Source organism: Crocuta crocuta, unplaced genomic scaffold, assembly GCF_008692635.1.
Source record: "Crocuta crocuta isolate KB4526 unplaced genomic scaffold, BGI_CrCroc_1.0 scaffold95, whole genome shotgun sequence".
Lineage (NCBI taxonomy): Eukaryota > Metazoa > Chordata > Mammalia > Carnivora > Hyaenidae > Crocuta > Crocuta crocuta.
Window position 1 is genome coordinate 6,527,623 of NW_027530971.1, and position 21,450 is coordinate 6,549,072.

At 37.6% G+C, this 21,450-nt stretch overlaps 1 protein-coding gene across 1 annotated transcript in view; it reads left to right on the plus strand.

Moving 5' to 3' along the window:
• Positions 1-7,369: 7,369 nt before the first annotated feature.
• KIAA1958 (KIAA1958 ortholog) overlaps positions 7,370-21,450 on the plus strand; it is a 97,057-nt gene continuing 82,976 nt past the window's right edge. The window contains exon 1 of the mRNA XM_077769875.1: positions 7,370-7,388. The gene's annotated coding sequence lies outside the window, so the exon portion shown is untranslated. The remainder of the gene's footprint in view (positions 7,389-21,450) is intronic.

A 21,450-nucleotide genomic window follows, 5' to 3' on the forward strand; every position in this document is an offset into this window, starting at 1 on the left:
TCTCAGCGCCCTCCTCACTGACCATATTTTTGAAGTTTATTCATTATAGTGGTGTGTATCAGTAGTATATTATTTTTTTATTGCTGTCCATTGTATAAATATACAACAAATCTTCAACCCATTTTTTATTTGGGGCTGTTTCCAGTTTTGGACTATTAGAAATAAGTCTACTAGTTGTATGCTTGTGCTTTTATACTCATTCTCAACATCTTTTTTAATGAAAAGATTATCAGTTGTAGTGTATTAAAAACCTAGTAGGTATTAAATAGCATATCTACTCTGCTTTGAGACAAATATGCTGGTTAAAATGAAAGTTTCAGGGACGCCTGGGTAGCCCAGTCAGTTGAGTGACTCTTGATCTCAGCTCAGGTTTTGATCTCAGGGTTGTGAATTCAAGCCCCCCGTTGGGCTCCATGCTAGGTGTGGAGACTACTTAAAATAGTATTAATAAAATGAAAGTTTTAGCAACAAAAACAAAATAATTATGAATATAACTTAAAGGATTGTCATCCTGATATTTATTAACAGATCTTAGTTTAGGTATGGACTGGAGAAGTTGGAATGGGTTTTTTTCAGAATGGGCTTTACAGGCCATTTAGGGGTCAGGATCTTTTTTTCTTAGTGAAGTTCCAGATACATGTTGGGTGCTTTACCATACCTTCTCATTTAATATTCACAGTAAATTAACAAATGGGTGCTGCTTACATTAGATTGCTGACACATTTAGGTTGTACCTGTCAGGCACAACTCTTTCTTTTGCTACAGGATAATTTAATAGTTTTCAAACCTGGAGCTAATGATACTCTGGAGTTTACTATTTCCTTTTGTTGAATTGATAGTATTGGGGGCTGAGGAGTTTAGCCTCTGTTACCATCTGCAAATTGAGAGAGCTTAAACTCAAAATGGGAGGGACACTGGGAATCACATGACTTGCTTTTTGAGTTTCTTACTTCATCTTTATGATTTGGTAGTTCATAAAGGAATGCTGAGGCTTCAGACAGTTTGGTATTCTGAGATCTCATAAATCAAGCATTCTTCATGGCCTGTATTCACTCTGAGTTGATTGAAGTTCTGGATAGCTTGAACACTGTTCACCCCGAGGCTTCCTGCCAGCAACAACTCAACCCATTTAATTAAACACACACACACACACACACACACACACACACACACGACAATCTTTTGGAAAACAGTATAATTAAAATCTCTTAACATTCCATGGGTATTCAGAAATAACCATCTATTTCACATATATATCTGAGTAAACAATTAACCATTAAATGTAAATAAATAGATACTGAGTGGGCTAGATCTTGTGAATACTTTGGTTATATAATGTCTTGCATGTGATATTGTTTAGTTTGTACAAAGAATTCTGTAAAATATGTACTCCTTTGGAGCACATGGGTAGCTCAGCTGGGTAAGTGTCTGACTCTTGGTTTGACTCTTGGTTTTAGCTCAGGTCATGATTTTGCGGTTCGTAGGTTCAGCCCCACATCAGACTCTGTGCAGACAGTGCAGAGCGTGCTTCGGATTCTCTCTGCCCCCCTCTCTCTGCCCCTCCCCTGCTTTCTCTGTCTTTCAAAATTAATGAACATTAAAAAAAAATCTTAAAATGCTTAACTCCTTTATTAATCACAAAATTGTGAGCTTCTTAAGATAAGTACCCATGTCTGATGTAGATTGGCTATGCAATAGCATTTAGTACAATTTATTGTATATAGAAGATACTTAATCTTTATATTTAAAAAAGAGAAGGAGACACAGAATCTGAAGCAGGCTCTAGGCTCTAAGCTGTCAGCACAGAGCCCAGTGTGGGGTCACAAACTGTAAGATCATGACTTGAGCCAAAGTTGGATGCTTAACCAACTGCCCCTATATTTTAAATGAATAAAATATATGAGACATCAATCATAGAAATACTTTCTTAGGATTGATTATCATAATATATGTAAGAGATGCCAGCTGAAATACCAAGCCATTGAAACATAGATTTTCCTACAACATATACATTTTCTCTGTGATGTTTGTGTTGCTATTTTGCCCATTAATTAGTTCAAGGAGGTAGGTGTGAACCGTTGTCTGTATCTCTACCGTCCTAATTAAAATGTCCTCTTTTCAATTTTGTATCCAGTCTTTTTGCACTAAGATCCTCCTTCCCTCAGTTCCATAGTATATTAGATTCATTTCTGAGCCCTTTTCTTATCTGTGTCCTTTTTTACTATAAAATGGAAGAAAGTATGTAGCAACTTGAAAAGTTTTTAAAATTTTATGTACTGTTAGACTTGAAGTGAATGTCAGATCTGAGAGGGTCCTGAGAGATCATTATTCAATCCCTTTATTTTACTGATGGAAGAACCTTAAATTACTTCTAATTACTTCTCACTATAACTCACCCTCCACTGTTTTATAATTGCTTGATTGTAAGCATTTCTAGCCAGACTTTAAACTCAGCGGGAATAGGGCTATATCTCCCTTATTTAATACTGCATCTCTGGCCTGAGCACAGTACTTGGAAGAGAATAGATATTCAGTTATTGGTGTTGAATAAATAAATAAATGAATCAAGCTTGGTGAAGGAACTTGAAGCTGCTCACAGCTGTTGAATCCCATTTCAGCACACTAAAAGTTGGACATTTGTAATCTACTCCACCATTCTGGAGAGTCAGGACTGGTGGAAATGATTAATTTCCTTAAGTGCATGCCAAACTCTATAATTTACACATTTCCACACATCGGCTTTCAGCATGCAGAGGACTTCTGTATAGAACAGCAGTTGACCAAAGAAACACCAGAGAATGTGCTGCCTCATTTTTGCCATAATATATAAGCTCATGCTTGATAACATATAAGCTCAGGAATGGCATATGTAGAAGGGACTATAACAAATACCGTCTGTTTCAGTCTCCTGATTTCTCATTTCCAGTATAGTTCAGGCTCTTTAGCATGGCCTTTATAACTCTGTGCTGTTCCACCCTATTTTTCTTACTTCGTATCCTGTTACTTTCTTTAACCCATTCTGTTCTCAAGCAAATGAAAATGTTTGCTATTTTCTGTACACCCTGAGCTTCCCAATTTCTTGTATTCTTCCAACATTGTTTTCTTCCTTTAATTCCCACACTATTCTGTATATCCTGATCCTGGCCATTTGATCCACAAGTATTTATTGAGACCTCATTATGTGCCACGTGCTGGGTTAGGAGCTGAGAGTTTAATGATTGATAAAATTATAAGCCTTGTGGTCAAGGAGTTAACACCCTAGTGGAGGTGGACGTTTATGTAGGGTAACATAGGATCCCAGGGGAGCAAATGGAGTGGCACCTAAGTGACTTTTGGGGGAAGTGTTGAAAAAATGACTAAATCAGTGGTTCGCAAATAGAGGTGGGGTAGAGGGAAGCATTTGACAATCTCAAGACATTTTTGGTTGTTACAGCTTGAGAGAGAAGAGTGTGCTACTGGCATCTGGTGGGTAGAGGCCAGGAATATTGCAAAATATGCTATGCACAAGATCATCCCCCAAAGAGAGAGTTATCCAGCCCCAAATGCTGAGGGATGAGAATCCCCTAAATCAAGTTGAAAAGATTGAAGGGGGAATTGAAATACCATAGTTTGGGGAACTAGAATGAGTTTATTAACATGGTTGGAGCTGAGATTTTGAATGGGAAGAAACCAAGTTTGAGAAGTAAGCTTCACTGGCAGGGTCTAGGTCAAGAGGCCTCAAAAGCCATGTTGAGAAGTTGGGACATCTTCTCTTCAGACTTGCTAGAATGGTTTTTTTCAGCCAAAGTGCCCTGCCATTCTAGGAATTCTTAACTCTTGGTAACCCATTTATTAAGGAGTCATTAATGAAGCTATGTAAAGCAGTTCCTTGTTAGCTGGGTATACTGAAGGGGGATGTATGTATGTATTTAAATTCAAGTTAGTTAACATTTAAATTCAAGTTAGGGTAGTATTTTCAGGAGTACAACCCAGGGATTCATCACTTCAATATGACACTCAGTGTTCATCCCATCAAGTGCCCTCCTCAGTGCCCATCACCCATTTAGCCTTTCCCTCCACCCGCCTCCCCTCCACCAACCCTCAGTTTGTTCTTTGTATTTAAGAGTCTCTTATGGTTTGTCTCCCTCTCTGTTTTTATCTTATTTTTCCTTCTCTTCCCTTATGTTCATCTGTTGTTTCTTAAATTCCACATATGAGTGAAATCATATATTTGTCTTTCTTTGGCTTATTTCGCTTAGCATAATACAATCTAGTTCCAGCCACATTGTTGCAAATGGCAAGATTTCATTCTTTTTGATCACGGAGTAATAGTCCCTTCTGTGTGTGTGTATATGTATGTATGTGGTTGTGTATACACACATATATACATACAAGTCCCTTGTGTGTGTGTATATATATACACAACATACATAAATACAGGTCCCTTGTATATATATATGTAAATGTATATATACATACATACCACATCTTCTTTATTCATTCATCAGTTGGTGGACATTTGGGCTTTCCATAATTTAGCTGTTGTTGATAGTGCTGCTACAAACGTTGGGGTGCATGTGACGCTTTGAATCAGCATTTTTGTATCCTTTGGGTAAATACCTAGTAGTGCATTTGCTTGGTTGTAGGATTGTTCTTTTTTATTTATTTCTGAGAGAGAGAGAGACAGCGTGAGCAGGGGAAGGTCAGAGAGAGGGAGGTACAGAATCTGAAGCAGGTTCCAGGCTCTGAGCTAGCTGTCAGCACAGAGCCCAACGCAGGGCTCGAACCCACGAACTGTGAGATCATGACCTGAGCCAAAGTCGGATGCTTAACCAACTGAGCCACCGAGGTGCCCCAGGGTTGTTCTATTTTTAACTTATTGAGGAACCTCCATACCATTTTCCAGAGTGGCTGCACCAGTTTGCATTCCCACCAATAGTGCAAAAGTGTGCCCCTTTCTCTGCATCCTCGCCAACATCTGTTATTTCCTGAGTTGTTCATTTTTACCCACTCTGAGTGGTGTGAGGTGGTACCTCATTGTGGTTTTGATTTCTATTTCCCTGATGATGAGTGATTTTGAGCATCTTTTCATGGATGTCTTATTTGGAAAAGTCTCTATTCATGTCTTCTGCCCATTTCTTCACTGGATTATTTGTTTTTTTGGGTGAGTTTAATAAGTTCTTTATAGATTTTGGATACTAACCCTTTATCCAATATGTCATTTGCAAATATCTTCTCCCATTTCACCAGATGCCTTTTAGTTCTGTTGTTTCCTTTGCTGTGCTTTTTATCTTGATTATGTCCCACTAGTTACTTTTTGCTTTTATTTCTCTTGCCTCCAGAGACCTGTCTAGTAAGAAATTGCTGCAGCCAAGGTCAAAGTGGTTGCTGCCTGTTTTCTCTTGGAGGATTTTGATGGTTTCCTGTCTCACATGTAGGTCTTTCATCCATTTTGAGTTTATTTTTGTGTATGAAAGTGGTCCACCTTCATTCTTCTGCATGTGGCTGTTCAGTTTTCCCAGTACTATTTGCTGAAGAGACTGTCTTTTTTTCCATTTGATACTCTTTCCTGTTTTGTCAAGGATTAGTTGGCCATACATTTGTGGATCCATTTCTGGGTTCTCTATTCTGTTCCATTGATCTGTGTGTCTACTTTAGTGCCAGCGCCATACTGTCTTGATGATTATAGCTTTGTAATACAGTTTACAGTCTGGAATTGTGGTACCTCCAGCTTTGGTTTCCTTTTTCAGGATTGCTTTGGCTCTTCAGCGCCATCTCTGGTTCCATACAAATTTTGTTCTAGCTCTGTGAAGAATGCTGGTATTGCTTATTTTTTAAGTTTATTCATTTTTGAGAGAGAGAGAGAATGAGGGAGGGAGGGAGGGAGGGAGGATGGGTGCATGTACACGAGCCGATGAGGGGCAGAGAGAGGGGTCGGGGGACAGAGGATCCAAAGAGGGCTCTGAGCTGACAACAGAGAGCTCAACCTGGGGCTCAAATTCACAGACCGTGAGATCATGACCTGAGCCAAAGTTGGACACTTCACTGACTGAGGCACCAGGCACCCCTGCTGGTATATTTGATAGGGATTGCATTGTAGTATACACTGCTTTGAATAGTATAGACATTTTAACAATATTTGTTCTTCCATTCCATGAGCATGGAATGTTTCTTCATTTCTTTGTGTCTTCTTCAATTTCTTTCATAAGCTTTCTATAGTTTTCAGCTTTTACCTCTTTTACCTCTTTGGTTAGGTTTATTCCTGGCGTCTTATGGTTTTTGGTGCAGTTGTAAATAGGATTGATTCCTTAGTTTCTTCTCTTTCTGCTGCTTCATTATTGGTGTATAGAAATGCAACTGATTCTGTACATTGATTTTATATCCTGCTACCTTGCTGAATTCATGTATCAGTTCTAGTAGGTTTTTTTGTGGGATCTTCAGGGTGTTAGATGTAGAGTATTCTGTCACCTGTGAAGAGGGAAAGTTTGACTTCTTCCTTGCTAATTTGTATGTGAAGGGCATTTAAAGTGAACCCTACTTACAGTAGGGAAAAAAATTTATAGTAGCTAGTGACGGGACTTGATTGGGGCTCTGTATTGGGAGTCCCCAAGACTATCCTAGGCATAATGATTTGCTGGCAGAACTCACAGAAAAAAAAGAAAGCTGTTACAGTTAGAGTTTATTACAGTGAAAGAATATAGATGAAAACCAGCCAGGGGGGAAGGCAGGTGGGTGAAATCCAGGAGAAACAGGAGTAACATTTCAAGTATGCCTTCCCAGGGGAGTCACATAAAGACACACTTAATTCTTTCAGCCACCTGTGTGACAGAACCTGTAAAATATTGCTAGCCAAGGAAACTCAACCAAACCATGGTGTTTAGGGTTTCTGTTGATAGTCACACAAGCACTGCAGTTTACCTGGTCTCCAACCCTCTTCCAACCACACTGATTCAATGTGACTCAAGGCCTTGGACATATAAAAATACCTTTAACAGGTAAGATAGCCATGAATTTAGAGGCTGTTTCTTAGGAGCTGGTCATGGGGAGTTCTCTTTTCTTTGAATGTGCTGAGGTTGAGCTCCCCTAACCTGCTGAATTAACCCTTTACTGCATGGGCTTTTTAAATTTATTTTTAGGTTAAGGAAATGAAAAATTGTGGTAAAATATACATAACATAAAACTTTACCATTTTAACCATTTGTAAGTGCACAGTTCAGTGGCGTTTAGTATATGCATATTGCAAATTGTACAACCATCACAACTATCCATCTCCAGAACTTTTTCATCATCACACACTGAAAACTTAATATACCTATTAAACAATAACTCTCCATCCCATTCTCCCCCACCCCCAGGTTACTACTATTCAACTTTCTGTCTCTTTGAATTTGGCTTTCCAGATAACTCATGTAAGTGAAATCATACAGTATTCTTTTGTGTTTGGCTTATTTCACTTAGCATAATGTTTTCAAGGTTCATACACATTGTAGCATGTTGTATTAGAATTTTATTATTTTTTAACACTGATACTATGCAGGCTTCAACTTGAAAACATGACCTGAAATTTTTTATAGTTTTTTTTTTTTTTTTAATCTTGTATTTAGGGACATCTGCGTGGCTCAGTAGGTTAAGTGTCTGACTTCGGCTCTGGTCATGATCTCGTAGTCTGTGAGTTGAGCCTCACATCAGGCTCTGTGCTGACAGCTCAGCCTGGAGCCTGCTTCAGATTCTGTGTCTCCCTCTCTCTCTGCCCCTCCCCTGGTCATGCTCTGCCTCTCTGTCAAAAATAATTGACAAAATTTTTTTTAAAATCTTAAATTTAACAAAATTTCTATAATTGATGCTCTGTGCTAATCTTTAGAATGAATAAGAAGAGGCTTGAGAATTCATTTTGGGAACGTGGATTTTTTGATGACATTAGAAAAGAGCAGAATATAATACCCTTCACCAATTTCATTTCATTCAACCAGGTCAGGAAGAAGGATGTTTTTGCAGAATTGTTTTTTGCCTTCTTCAGTTTTCCTAAGGGCCTCTCTTAGTTCTTGGAGGTTTAATCCATTCTTTTTTGAAGTATTTATTCTATCATCTTTGAAAATTCTTTAAATTTGCTAACTGGTCTAAGTCTGGTAGACATTAATTTGTTAAAATGGATTTGTTTTGATTATGGCAGTTCTCTAGTATTTTTCGACAACTTGTTCAAATCCTGTGTTTTTGGAAAACTTTATAATTTCATTTTACATTCATCCTCCTTTTATGTGGTCAGGTGTTTGTGGCATCCAAAAAATCAGGGAGTAGTGTAAACAGGTTCCCAGAAATAGACACTAGTATTTGGGTGGAGGGGAGGAGAGGAGTTTGAGTGGAAACTGTCAGCTCAGTTGGTGAATATTTTGGTACATGACATCTTTTGTTGTTCACAGTGTCATGATTATAGGCTCATGGTTAATGAGCATTTGGTAGTGAGGATTCGTGTATTTTATCTATGGGGAGTAGTAAGTGTTGATAATCTGTTAGAGAATTTAATTTAGTTCACTCCCTTATTTAGGGCCTGAAGTGACTGAAACATGGTTCAAAACGTGGTTCTCAAACGGAGATTCTCATATTGGCTTCAAGACAGTCACCAAACACTTGATAAAACCAGACTCTCAAACCTAGCCACTTGGTTAGTGAATCAGAATCTCTAGAGTTGAGCTAAGTAAGAAACAGGGCCTACATTTTCTAACAGGAAATCTGGTCATTTCAGTACACAGCTTGATTTGGGAACCACTATTGCAGTGACTCTCTGGTTATGCATTGACTCTCAGTCAACGGAGTCAAGGTTCGACTCATCTTTTAAAGCCCAAATGAGAAGCACCTGGGTGGCTCAGTCGGTTAAGCATCCAACTTCAGCTCAGGTCATGCTCTCTCAGTTCATGAGTTGGGCCTTCCATTAGGCTCTGTGCTGACAGCTCAGAACCTGGAGCCTGCTTCAGAATCTGTGTCTCCCTCTCTGTCTTCCCCTCTCCTGCTTGCGCTCTGTCTGTCTCTCTGTCTCTCTCTCTTTCTCTCTCTCTCTCTCTCTCTCTCAAAAGTAGATAAACAATGTTTTTAAAGCCAAGTGAAATATCAACTATACTAAAATCTGTGAAGACCCTCAAAACAAAAAAAGAAGACTTAAGAAGAATCAGAAAAAAAAAAAATCTGGAAGAAGGGAAGAAAGAGAGATCAGATTATCCAGAAATTTAATTAGTGCTGAGCATCTAATGCATGCTAAAGAAAAGTCCTCTCCGTATCCTCCATCCCCCCAAAATTAGTAGATGAGTTTCCCCCAGAAGAACAAAATATTCTCTCAAATATTGGAACAGCAAGACTTGGTTTGGAGGTAGTAGTTGTGGTTGGTGGTACCATCTTCCTGGTGCAAAGCATCTACTTAGAGCTCACCTCCAGACAGCATTCTGAAGGAATGTTTCATTAAGAGTGAGTGAACTCATTTATAGTTTTGGTTACCATGGGCAGTCCTGAGATCCCATGAGCAGAGGCTGAACAAGTAAGGAGTTAAGGAACAAATAAGACTGAGATATTGTACCACACCAAGTGTGTGTTCATCCTCTTACTTCATAGGTAAGAAGGATTTTAAATGATACAGTATTAATTATAAAATAGATAAATAGGTTTGTAAATCAGAATATAAACTATAAAAATATATGGGAAAGTAAGGACATTTTTGTGCTTTTGCAAAGGGACTGTAATATTCCACCAAACCATATCAATTTTTTAGTTCCTTTGCATTTTTGAGGGAAATAGTCTCATTCCCTCCTTCTTGTATGTTTTCTAAAACAAATGCTCTGGCCCCAAATTATAGGTTTTAGTCGTATTACCAGTGTCCTGAAATTTAAGCCATTTTGATATCTATTCAGGATTTCTAAAATATTTCACTTCATGAGCAACACTAGGTTATTCACATTCCTAACCCATGTCACTAACTTATCATCTCATCTGGAACAATTATACCACTTGGAGTACTTACCATGCTTATTCCTAAAAATGAGAGTCAGAGTGGAGGACTATTAATATGATATATACATGGTAGCTTTAAAATTTTATCCCCATAAGAATATATTTCACAATAATAAGAAAGACCTGCCTTCCCTTTTACTGAGAATCAGTAAAGATAAAAGAATTAATTTATATATTCTGTAATTGTATCCATATATAAGAATTATATAATTGTTATCCATGTTTATTAACTTATTAGTACCTTTAAAATGTTAATTTAAGGTGTATCCGCTATGCATAAAGTACATCTCTGTCTGAATGTTTCATTTTTTTCTACAAGCTTTAGAAGTGTAGCAATAGTATAAACAAGATGGCTTTGTAAAACCTAGTAATTTTGGAAACCAGTGGCCAGAGATGAATTCTTATAATTGAACCTGCCCTGTAGATTCCTCTGCATAGAAATGTGAGGACATACTGGAATCAAAGGTAACTTGCGGGATTTGGACTTAAGCAGCTGAGGAGGTGGTAATTAGCCATTTATTAGGATATTAATTTGGATATTAATTGTCAGGATATGTACCTGATAAGCAGATTCTTAGGGGTGACTGAAAACATCATCTAGTGAGACAGTAATATGAGAAGACTGCCAGGACCACCAATAAACTCTAGTTTTAAAGGCAAAAAGAAGATGGTGAGCCCTGGCATAGGAAACTGAAAAATAGCAGTGTGTGATGGAAGCTAAGGAAAGAGACGATTTCAAGTGAGGCAGAGAACATCTGTTTAAACTGCTGAGAAACCAACAGAACAGAACTTGAGGGGGCCGCTTGGGTGGCTCAGTCAGTTAAGCGTCCGACTTCGGCTCAGGTCATGATCTCATAGCTCTTGGGCTCGAGCCCTGCGTCAGGCTCTGCTGACAGCTAGCTCAGAGCCTAGAGCCTGTTTCAGATTCTGTGTCTCCCTCTCTCTCTGACCCTCCCCTGCTCACGCTGTCTCTCTCTCTCTCTCAGAAATAAATAAAAAATGTTAAAAAAAAAAAAAGAGAGAGAGAGAGAGAACTTGAGGAGTATCAGCTGAAGTTCTTGATGTGGTTATTGGTGATGTTGGTTAGAGAAGTTCCAGTGGAGAATGGAGTGGTATGCGTATTTTCACACTGTTTTCTGAAATCTGGGGTTAGCCCACCTTCAGTTTATTTACTGAGGTGGGGCTGTATTTCCAGCAGCATCTAGGATACAGTCTTCATTATGAGACACTGCTACTCCTGTCTTGGAAAATTCTATCAGGAGAATGAAGGTATGTAATTTTAAGGTAGCTAAAAATGTTAACATCAGTCACTTTGAAATAGAATTTTCAGTTTTTCCATTAACTATACTTCTTTGGGTGGGCTATAAAGCATGAACCATACTATCAAATCATGTTCATTGATTGGAAAACCACTTTAAAATGTGATTGAATAATATTACTAGTCAGTGCATATGGAACAGTTTATATGAATGGAATGCCACTAATTTTAATCCTTTTCTAATGGTATTTACTACAAACTTCTGCTTGGTATAAACTATAGACATTTAAAACATGAATAATTGGGAGTTATTAAGAATTCTGAGGTATTATGGGTATTTTGTTGCACTGATATTTTTGAAAGCATTTTTGATATATCAGTATCAAATTATTCACTAAGATTAAGGTGTTCATTTTCCATGACAGTAGAAATTTTGTTAAAAATTATTTTTCAAATGAATTTTTTTTTTTTTTTTTTGGCAAATGCCCATGACATAAACATATATTTCAAGTTAAGATTTCTACTGGATCAGTTTCTTAAAGAGACGGTGAGCAGCATTTGTTAGAAGAGTGGGGTGGATGGGGCAAGTAGCACTTCAGAGAGTTACATCTTTTATCCTGGCCTCTGGGTGGGGTGCTAGAATGTTTCAGAATGGTTGTTCAGGGTGAGTACATATAATGTAATTTCAGAACCTTTCTGAGTCGCTTTGCTTGTACTTATTATTCTACTTGGAAGTTTCTTCTCCCCTTCTACCCTTTCCACCCCTTCCATCTGTGAATTCCTAGTAATTTTTCAGCTCTTTGCTTTTTTTTTTTTTTTTTTAATTTCTAGGAGAGAGAGAGACAGCGTGAGCAGGGGAGGGTCAGAGAGAGAGGGAGTCACAGACTGAAACAGGCTCCAGGCTCTGAGCTGGCAGTCAGCACAGAGCCCGATGAAGGGCTCGAACCCACAAACCGCGAGATCATGACCTAAGCGAAAGTTGGACGCTTAACCGACTAAGCCACCCAGGCGCCCCAGCTCTTAGCTTAAATACTTTCTCAGAGGCTTTCTCTGATACCCCAGAATAGAACAAATCTCTAGTTTTATGCTCTCTTAGCACTCAGTGGATTGTTTTTGCAGAATTTTTGTGAAAATTGCAACAGAATTATTTCTTGTGTAATTAGCTGTTTGTCCCATCCCACCCCATCCCACCTGCCTCCTTCAGTTCCATATAGACATAGATCATGGCTGACTTGTTCATGACAGTATTCTAGTGCTTAGGGGCGTTAATGTCATTCCATATTTGTTGAAAGAAAGGGTGCCACTGAAAAGACCATATGATTTCTCTTAAAAGAAACTCTGGGACCAAAGTTTTAAGGTGGCTACACAATAGGTCCTGTGGCTGGTCTAAGGCCTATTTACATGATTCCCAGGGATGTCTGGGTAGCTAGGCCTTGTTCTGTTACGCTGCTCTAAACTTAGTGTGTACTTGTTTTTTTTTTTTTAAATATTTTTATTTATTTCTAGGAGAGAGAGAGAGACAGCGTGAGCAAGGGAGGGTCAGAGAGAGAGGGAGACGCAGACTCTGAAACAGGCTCCAGGCTGTGAGCTGGCAGTCAGCACAGAGCCCGACGCGGGGCTCGAACCCACGAACCGCGAGATCATGACCTAAGCGAAAGTCGGTCGCTTAACCGACTAAGCCACCCAGGCGCCCCAGTGTGTACTTTGATGAATCTTTCTAAGTCTAAGGAGTCTGAGAAAGTTAAAGGAGAACCTAATTCTTTACTGAGTACTCGTTCCTTCATAAGTGTACTATGCCAAGTTGTATGTTATATTGTAGACCATCGAAATGGGGAAAAGAGTCTAATTTTGGTGAACAATTATCAAGTGATTATTCTAAGCATTTTACTGTATGAATTAATTTAATCCTTAAAGTAACACTATGAGGTTGGGATTATTCCTAGAATAATTTTACAGATTAGCAAACTAAGTTGCAAAGAGGTAATGTAACTTGCCCAAGGTCACTCTGCAAATGGCAGAGTTAGGATATAAGTTTAAGTTCTGTCTAGATGTCTAGCAGTGGAGTCCCATGCACTGTCCCATCTTACGTGGAAGTGGTCCCTTATACACATCCAGAATAGTCTGTTCAGTTTTATGCATATTAAGATAGGGCTTGGGGGAAAGCAGTTGAGTTTGTAGAAAGTTTCATGTGACCTTCATCTAATCAGACTTATCTGTAACTCTACCAGTGAGGCCCTTTTGGAAGAGTCAGACACTTTTACCTTTTACCTTTACCAGTCAGTGGAGAATGTTGCTAATACTCTGTTCTCTGCCTGATTGACCCAGTTTCCTTCTGTAGCCATCCTCTTATAAATCTTCTTTTGATTTACCAAGTCTCATCTCTCAGGTAACCTGAACATTGACACTTGCCAAATGGTGTCTGTGCCATCACAGTTTAAGTTCATCATTTCATTCTCTTTCATCTTAATTTCTTATCTAAATGGTCAGAGAAATAGAAACATAGGGAGAAAATTGTCACTGATGAGATACAGGAAGGTTAGCCATGAATTGGCAAGGCAACATGCCTCTTTCTTCTCCCCAGTAACCCCCATTCAGATCTGAGAAAACCCCCAAACTCAAGGAGTTCAGAGTTCATGGAGCTATTGTTAGTGTTATTTTGTATATGCAGTTTTTATTTTCTATGATCGTACAGAAATGTTCATAGCTATTTTGTGTTTACAGTGCATCATTTCTTTTTTTAAAATTTATATCCAAGTTAGTTAGCATATAGTGCAGTAATGATTTCATGAGTAGAATCCAGTGATTCATCCCCTACATATAAAACCTAGTGCTCGTCCCAACAAGTGTCCTCCTGGATGCCCCTTGCCCATTTAGCCCATCCCTCCACCCAAAACCGCTCCGGCAACCCTCAGTTTGTTCTCTGTATTTAAGAGTCTCTTCTGTTTTGTCCTTCTCCCTGTTTTTATATTATTTTTGTTTCTCTTCTGTTCACTTGTTTTGTATCTTAAATTCCACATATGAGTGAAGTCATATGATATTTCTCTTTCTCTGATTATTCACTTAGTGTAATACACTCTAGTTACATCCATGTAGTTGGAGATGGCAAGATTTCATTCTTCTTGTTTGCTGAGCAATACTCTATTGTGTGTATATATACACAATAGAATAATTTTATAGATTAGCAAACTAAGGTGCAAAGAGGTAATATAANTACTTTGGCTATTGTTGATAATGCTGCTATAACCATTGGTTTACATGTGCTTCTTTGAAACAGCACAGCTGTATCCTTTGGATAAATACCTAGTAGACAATTGTTGGATTGTAGGGTGGTTCTATTTTTTGAGGAACTTCAGTACTGTTTTCCAGAGTGGCTGCACCTGTTTGCATTCCCACCAGCAGTGCAAAACGGTTCCTCTTTCTCCACATCTTTGCCAGCATCTGTCATTGCCTGAGTTGTTCATTTTAGCCATTCTGGCTGGTTTGGGGTTGTATCTCATTGTGGTTTTGATTTGTATTTCTCTCATGATGAGCCATGTTGAGCATTTTTTCATGTACCTGTTAGCCATCTGGATGTCTTCTTTGGAAAAGTGTCTGTTGCCCATTTCTTCACTGGATTATTTGTTTTTTGCATGTTGAGTTTGAAAAGTTCTTTATAGTTTTTGGATACTATCAATTTATCTGATATGTCATTTGCAAATATCTTCTCCCATTCTTTTGGTTACCTTTTAGTTTTGCTGATTGTTTCCTTATATCATTTCTTTTATCAGTCTCTTTATACTCATCTATGTATCCAACTATGGGTGTTAAAGCACCTCAAAGTAACATGACAAAAATCAGACCTTTTCTCAGTGGCCAAGTCAGAATCTATAACTTCTTTCTTCTTCTTACCACCCTTATTCAATCTTTCATCTTCTACCTCTTACTTGATTTTCAAATCTGTCCCCTTCTTTCCATCCTTCTGATACTATCCAAGGCAGGTTACCATTATCTTACCTGAATTGCTGCATTGTCTTTCCTAACTGGATTCCTCCTTATAGTCTCTTTTTTAAAAATTTTTAACATTAATTTATCATCAAGAAACAGAGAGAGACAGAGCATGAGCAGGGGAGGAGCAGAGAGAAGGGGAGACACAGAATCTGAAGCAGGCTCCAAGCTCTGAGCTATCAGCACAGAGCCTGACATGGGGCTCAAACCCAACAAACTGCTAGATCATGACCTGAGCTGAGTCGGATACTTAACCGACTGAGCTACCCAGATGCCCCTCCTGCTTGTAGTCTTGATCTCTTCAACTATAATCAGGATGATGATTCTACAGTTAATTCCTTGTTTACAACCATGTAATACTTTTAAGTTATCTCTGTAATAAAGTCAAGTCATTTACATGATCTATAAGACCAACATGATCTAGCCCCTGCCTACTTTTTCAGACATAATCCCTACTCCAGAAGTAGAATTAGCCATTGTCCCTGTATATGGAACTTCTCTTGTACCACACTCAATTAATTGACTCACGTATTAGTAAACTCTAAGTTTCTTGAAGCCAGGAACTCTGGTCTTATTTCTCTTCATTTTTGGAATGCCTTACACAATGTATATTAGGTTTCCTAGGACTGCCCGACAAGTACCACAACCAAGTGGCTTAAAACAACAAAAATGAGAGGGTGTCTGGGTGACTCAGTCGGTTAATCATCTTACTCAATATCAGTTCAGGTCACGATCTTGCCTTGGTGAGATGAAGCCCCACGCCAGGCTGAGCTCGCACTGTCTCACTTTCTCAAAATTAATGAACTTTAAAACAACAGAAACAAAAACAAAAATGTATTGTTTCATAGTTCAGTCTAGAATTCCTAAATCAAGATGTTGACAAAACCATGTTCCTTTGAAACCTATAGGGGAATCCTTCCTTCCTCTTCCTAGCTTCTAGTAGTTTTCTGTCAACCTTTGGTGTTCCTTGGCTTGCAGCTGTCTAACTCCATTCCATCTGTGCTGTCACATTGCTTTCTTCCTGCATCTGTCTTCACATGGCTGTCTACTTATGACCAGTCATGATGGATTAGGGGCCCTGTTTACATCCATATGACTTCATGGAAACTTAACCAATTATAGCTGCAATTATAGATTATTTTTTAAAAATATTTATTTATTTTGAGAGAGAAAGGTATGGAGATAGAGGGAGAGATGGGGAGGAGCAGAGAGAGAGGGAGAGAGAGAATCCCAAGCAGGCTCCATGCTGTCAGTGCAGAGCACGATGCGGGGATTGAACTCATGAACTGTGAAATTATGACCTGAGCCAAAATCAAGAGTCAAATGCTTAACCAACTGGGCACCCCTGTAAGTTACTTTATGGGTAACATGGGTAACATGCTGAGGTACTGGGATTTAGGACTAAAACATATTTTTAGAACAGGTTTATAACACAGTATTTAGCATATAATAGGTACTTAATGTTTACAGAATTTAAATATAAATATAAATGAAATACATGTTATATATTCATGGCATAGAATTAAAACTTTTTTATATTATGATTTTTTAAATTTACTAGATACAGAGCATCTTTTAGATTTGTCTATTTCCAAAAATTGCGTCATGGAGCATGGTACTTACAACACTTGAAAATTAATAAATATATTAAAGTAAAAGCAAATATTATGTAATTTGAGTTCTTTATATTTTATATTTAAATTTTTTTTAATGTTTGTTTATTTTTTTAGAGAGAGAGGGGCAGACAGAGTGCGATCCAGGCAGGCATAGAGAGAGAGAGATACACATAGAATCTGAAGCAGACTAAGAGTCAGCCTGTGCTGACAGCTCAGAGCCTGACACGGGGCTCGAATCCACGAACCATGAGATCATGACCTGAGCTGAAGTTGGACCCTTAACCGACTGAGCCACCCAGGTGCCCCTGAATTCTTTATTTGCAAGCTCACATTTTGAAAAACACCTATTTGAGAGACAGAGAATCTGAAGCAGACTCTGTGCTGTCAGTGAAAAGCCCGATGTGGGGCTCAAACCCACAAACTGTGATATCATGACCAGAGCCAAAGTCAATGTTCAACCTACTGAGCCACCCAGGCGCCTCTGTAAGCTCACTTTTAGTGTTTGTACTAGTTTAGGTAACTTACATATACATTTTTTTCAACAATAGTTGGGTCTTACATTTTGGAAAGCACATTTTAGGCCTCAAGAGGAATAAATATCCTTTCCCTGTCCTTTCCCTGTGGTTTTAAAGTAGTATCTTTCTGCATATTATTATGCATTAGTGTTGGAATTTTTGTCCTCAGACATTTTTTGGTAAAATTCCAGTTGTTTGAATATTTTCCATGTGTAGCAATTATTATAAATTATATCCTTTAATGAAAATATGGGGAATTATGATTACATGATCTACTTTTAGAGTCTAAGAGTTGTAGTTAATGGAAAAATAAAAAAAATAAAAAAATAAAAAAGGAAGTATATGTCATTCTCCGTAAGTAAGAAAAACATAGAGGGGCGTCTGGGTGGTTCAGTCAGTTAAGCATCCGACTTTGGCTCAGGTCATGATCTCACAGTTTGTGGGTTAGAGCCCCGTGTTGGGCTCTGTGCTGACAGTTAGCTCAGAGCCTGGAGCCTGTTTCAGATTCTGTGTCTCCCTCTCTCTCTGACCCTCCCCTGCTCACGCTGTCTCTCTCTCTGTCTCAGAAATAAATAAAAACATTAAAAGAAAAGAAAAGAAAAACATAGGAACCTTATCTTTGGCTTTTTTAGGAGCTGTATTTCCTGTGTTTCATTTTATTTTCTTTTGTTTCTGGCTTTGTTCATTACTGGTCTGTTAGTTGGGACATCATCAGTGCTTTTTAGACCATACCCACGTTTCCTTAGATAGCATTGAAAATTACATAGGGGATCTCCTGAAAGAGGGTAGGAGTGTTGAGTGTGCTTAATTGTGATGAGTATCTTCTCCATTCCCGGATTATGTATATTCCATTAGCAATTGATGGAGTCAGTTTATCAAATTTTTTATGGCTCTTGCTTTTTGCAACTTAACAAACCTGTGCTTACCCCAAGGTCACAAAGATATTATCCTGTGATTTCTTCTGAAATTTTTTTAGTTTCAGGTTTTAGATTTAGGTTTAAGGTTCATTTTGAGTTAATTTTTTAACGTTTATTTTTGAGAGAGAGAGAGAGACAGAGACAGACAGTGTGAGTGGGGAAGGGGCAGAGAGAGAAAGAGAGACACAGAATCTGAAGCAAGCTTCAGGCTCTAAACTGTCAGCACAGAGCCAGACATGGGGCATGAACCCACAAATCACGAGATCATGACATGAGCTGAGCCACCCAGGTGCTCCCATTTTGAGTTGATTTTTATGTGTGATTTAACTTAAGGTTTTGTTTTCTTTTTGTTTTCAGTGACTATCCAACTGATTTAGCATCATTTGTTGAAAATTTTTTCCTTTCCTATTGAATTGCTTTTGCCTTTGCCGAAAATCAATTAACCAAATACATGTGGGTCTGTTTCTGAACACCCATTCTGTTCCATTGATGTATGTGTCTATTTTTTTGTAAGGATCCCATGATCTTGATTACTATAGCTTGAAATTATTCTGAGCCTCAAAATCAGGTATGGTGAGTCCTCCAACTTTATTATTATTTAAAGATTTTGCTTTGGTTATTCTAGATCCTTTGCGTTTTCATATAAATTTTAGAATCACCTATTTCTTTTCTTTTTTTTTTTTTTTTAAATGTTTTATTTATTTCTAGGAGAGAGAGAGACAGCGTGAGCAGGGGAGGGTCAGAGAGAGAGGGAGTCACAGACTCTGAAACAGGCTCCAGGCTCTGAGCTGGCAGTCAGCACAGAGCCCGACGCGGGGCTCGAACCCACGAACCATGAGATCATGACCTAAGCGAAAGTCGGACGCTTAACCGACTAAGCCACCCAGGCGCCCCTAGAATCACCTATTTCTTCTTAAAAAGCCAACTGGAATGTTGATTGGAATTGCATTGAATAGATACATCAGCTGATGATAATACCAACCTGTGGATTGTCTTTCAATCCGCAAATATGGTATTTATTTGTATTTATTTATGTCACATTTAATTTCTCTCAGCAGTGTTTTGTTGTTTTTAGTTATAGAAGTCTTGGACAATTTTGTTATTATTCCTAGGCATTTAATACTTTTGGCACTACCATAAATAGAATTTTTTAAAATTTAATTTTCTAATATTTTGTTGTTAGTATATAGAAAACAATTGATTTTTAAAACTATTAATCTTGTATCTCATTACTTTGCTAATAAATTCATTTATGAGTTCTAGCAGTTTTATGAATTCTCTGGAATTTTCTACATAAACAGCAGTATCATCTACATGTAAAACAGTTTTATTTCTGTTCTAATTTTTCTACCTTTTATTTCTCTTTATTACATTGTTTCAGTGGCTCTGACCTCTAGTATGATGTTGAATAAAAGTGATGCAAGTGAGCATTTAGAATCCTGATCTTGGGAGAAGACGATTCAGCCTTTTACATTAAGTAATATTTACTATAGATTTTTTATAGCTATCCTTTTTATGAGTTTGAGGGAATTTCTACTATTATTAGCTTACTAAGAGATGTTTGGGTTTTTTGGTTTTGTTCTTGGTGGTTTTTGTTTGTTTTTTAGAGAGAGAGTGTGAGTTAAGGAGAGGGGCAGAGGAAGAGAGAGAGAATCTTAAGCAGGCTCTATGCTCAGTGCAGAGCTTAACATGGGGCTCGATCCCACGACCCTGGGATCATGACCTGAGCTGAAATCAACAGTTGGACGCTCAGCTGACTGAGCCACCCAGATGTCCCTAAGCATTTTTAATTGTAAATGAATATTTAATTTTGTCATATGCTTTGTCTGCATCTTTTGAGATGATCATTTGGATTTTTTTTCTTCTGTGGACTATTAATATGTTGAATTATATTGAATGAGTTTTGAATGTTTAGCCAACCTTGCATTCCTGGGATAAGTCTTACTTGGTCAGGATGTATTACCCATTTTATATATTGGATTCATTTTGGTAAACTTTTTTTGTATAAAATAAGGGTCTTTATCTGTAATTTTCATTACAGTATCTTTGTCAGGTATTGGTATTAGGGTTACGCTATTTTCCTCAGACAAGTTGGGTAGTGCTCCCTTCTCCTATTTTTTGAAAATATTTGCATAAATTTGATATTATTTCTTCCTTAAATGTGTGATAGAATTTACCAGTGAAATATTTCTTTTGGAGAAGATTTTTTTTTTTAACATTCAACTTCTTTTATAGATACGTGACTACTAAGATTTTCTGTTTTTTCCTTGTGTCAATTTTGTCATCTATCAGCAATTGACATTTAGTGGTATTCAGACAACAGCAACACCAAATCCTTTGAAAGGTTCAGAATCTTATAAAGAGAGAAATCAAAAGGGCTGTGGGCAGATTGTTGCAACTGAAGTGAGGTGAAAGCCAACTCAACGTTCACTGCTATTTGGCTGGTATTCACGTTTACAAAAATGACATAATCTTTTCATATCCTTTTTTTTTAAAACTATAAAGAAATTTTTCTCAAACTTTTGAAAGAAAAATATTTTCATGGACTGTCTTTATGTCCAGTGCTGCCTTAAGTCATTTTTGTCATAATGTTAATTAAATATATATAAACATAAAATTTATAGTTCTGAGACAGTTATATACCAAAACAATCATACAGATTCAACCAAAGTTAAACTATAAAACCAACATAAACTCAAATTAACATTAGTGTGATAGGGAACCAGATTTGAGACAATATCTTTCTACTATTACAATGTCAGAAGCAGTGTAGTATGTTAATTTTAAGAGCATAGGCTCTGGAGAAAGACCAAAGTTCACACTTTGCTCTACTACTACTTTGTTCAGTGACTTAATTTGCTCATTCATCAAATGAGGGTAATAATTTACTTAATTTATTAGGGTTATAGTTAGGATTATTGGTATGTCAAGTCTTAAACAGTACCTGGTAATTAATAATATTGAATAAATATTAGCTGTAATAATAGTTTTATATTCTACTGAAACCTTAATGATCAATATTGGATGTAATAGTAGAAAGTCTGACTCTATGTTTAATGGGTTTCTGATTTTGACATTAATAGTATGAATCCTAATATATAGAATGTATGAATCCTAATATATAGAATGTTTGCTTGCCTAAGTTAACATACAGTGTGGTGATAATAACTTTATAGCTTTTTTTTTGC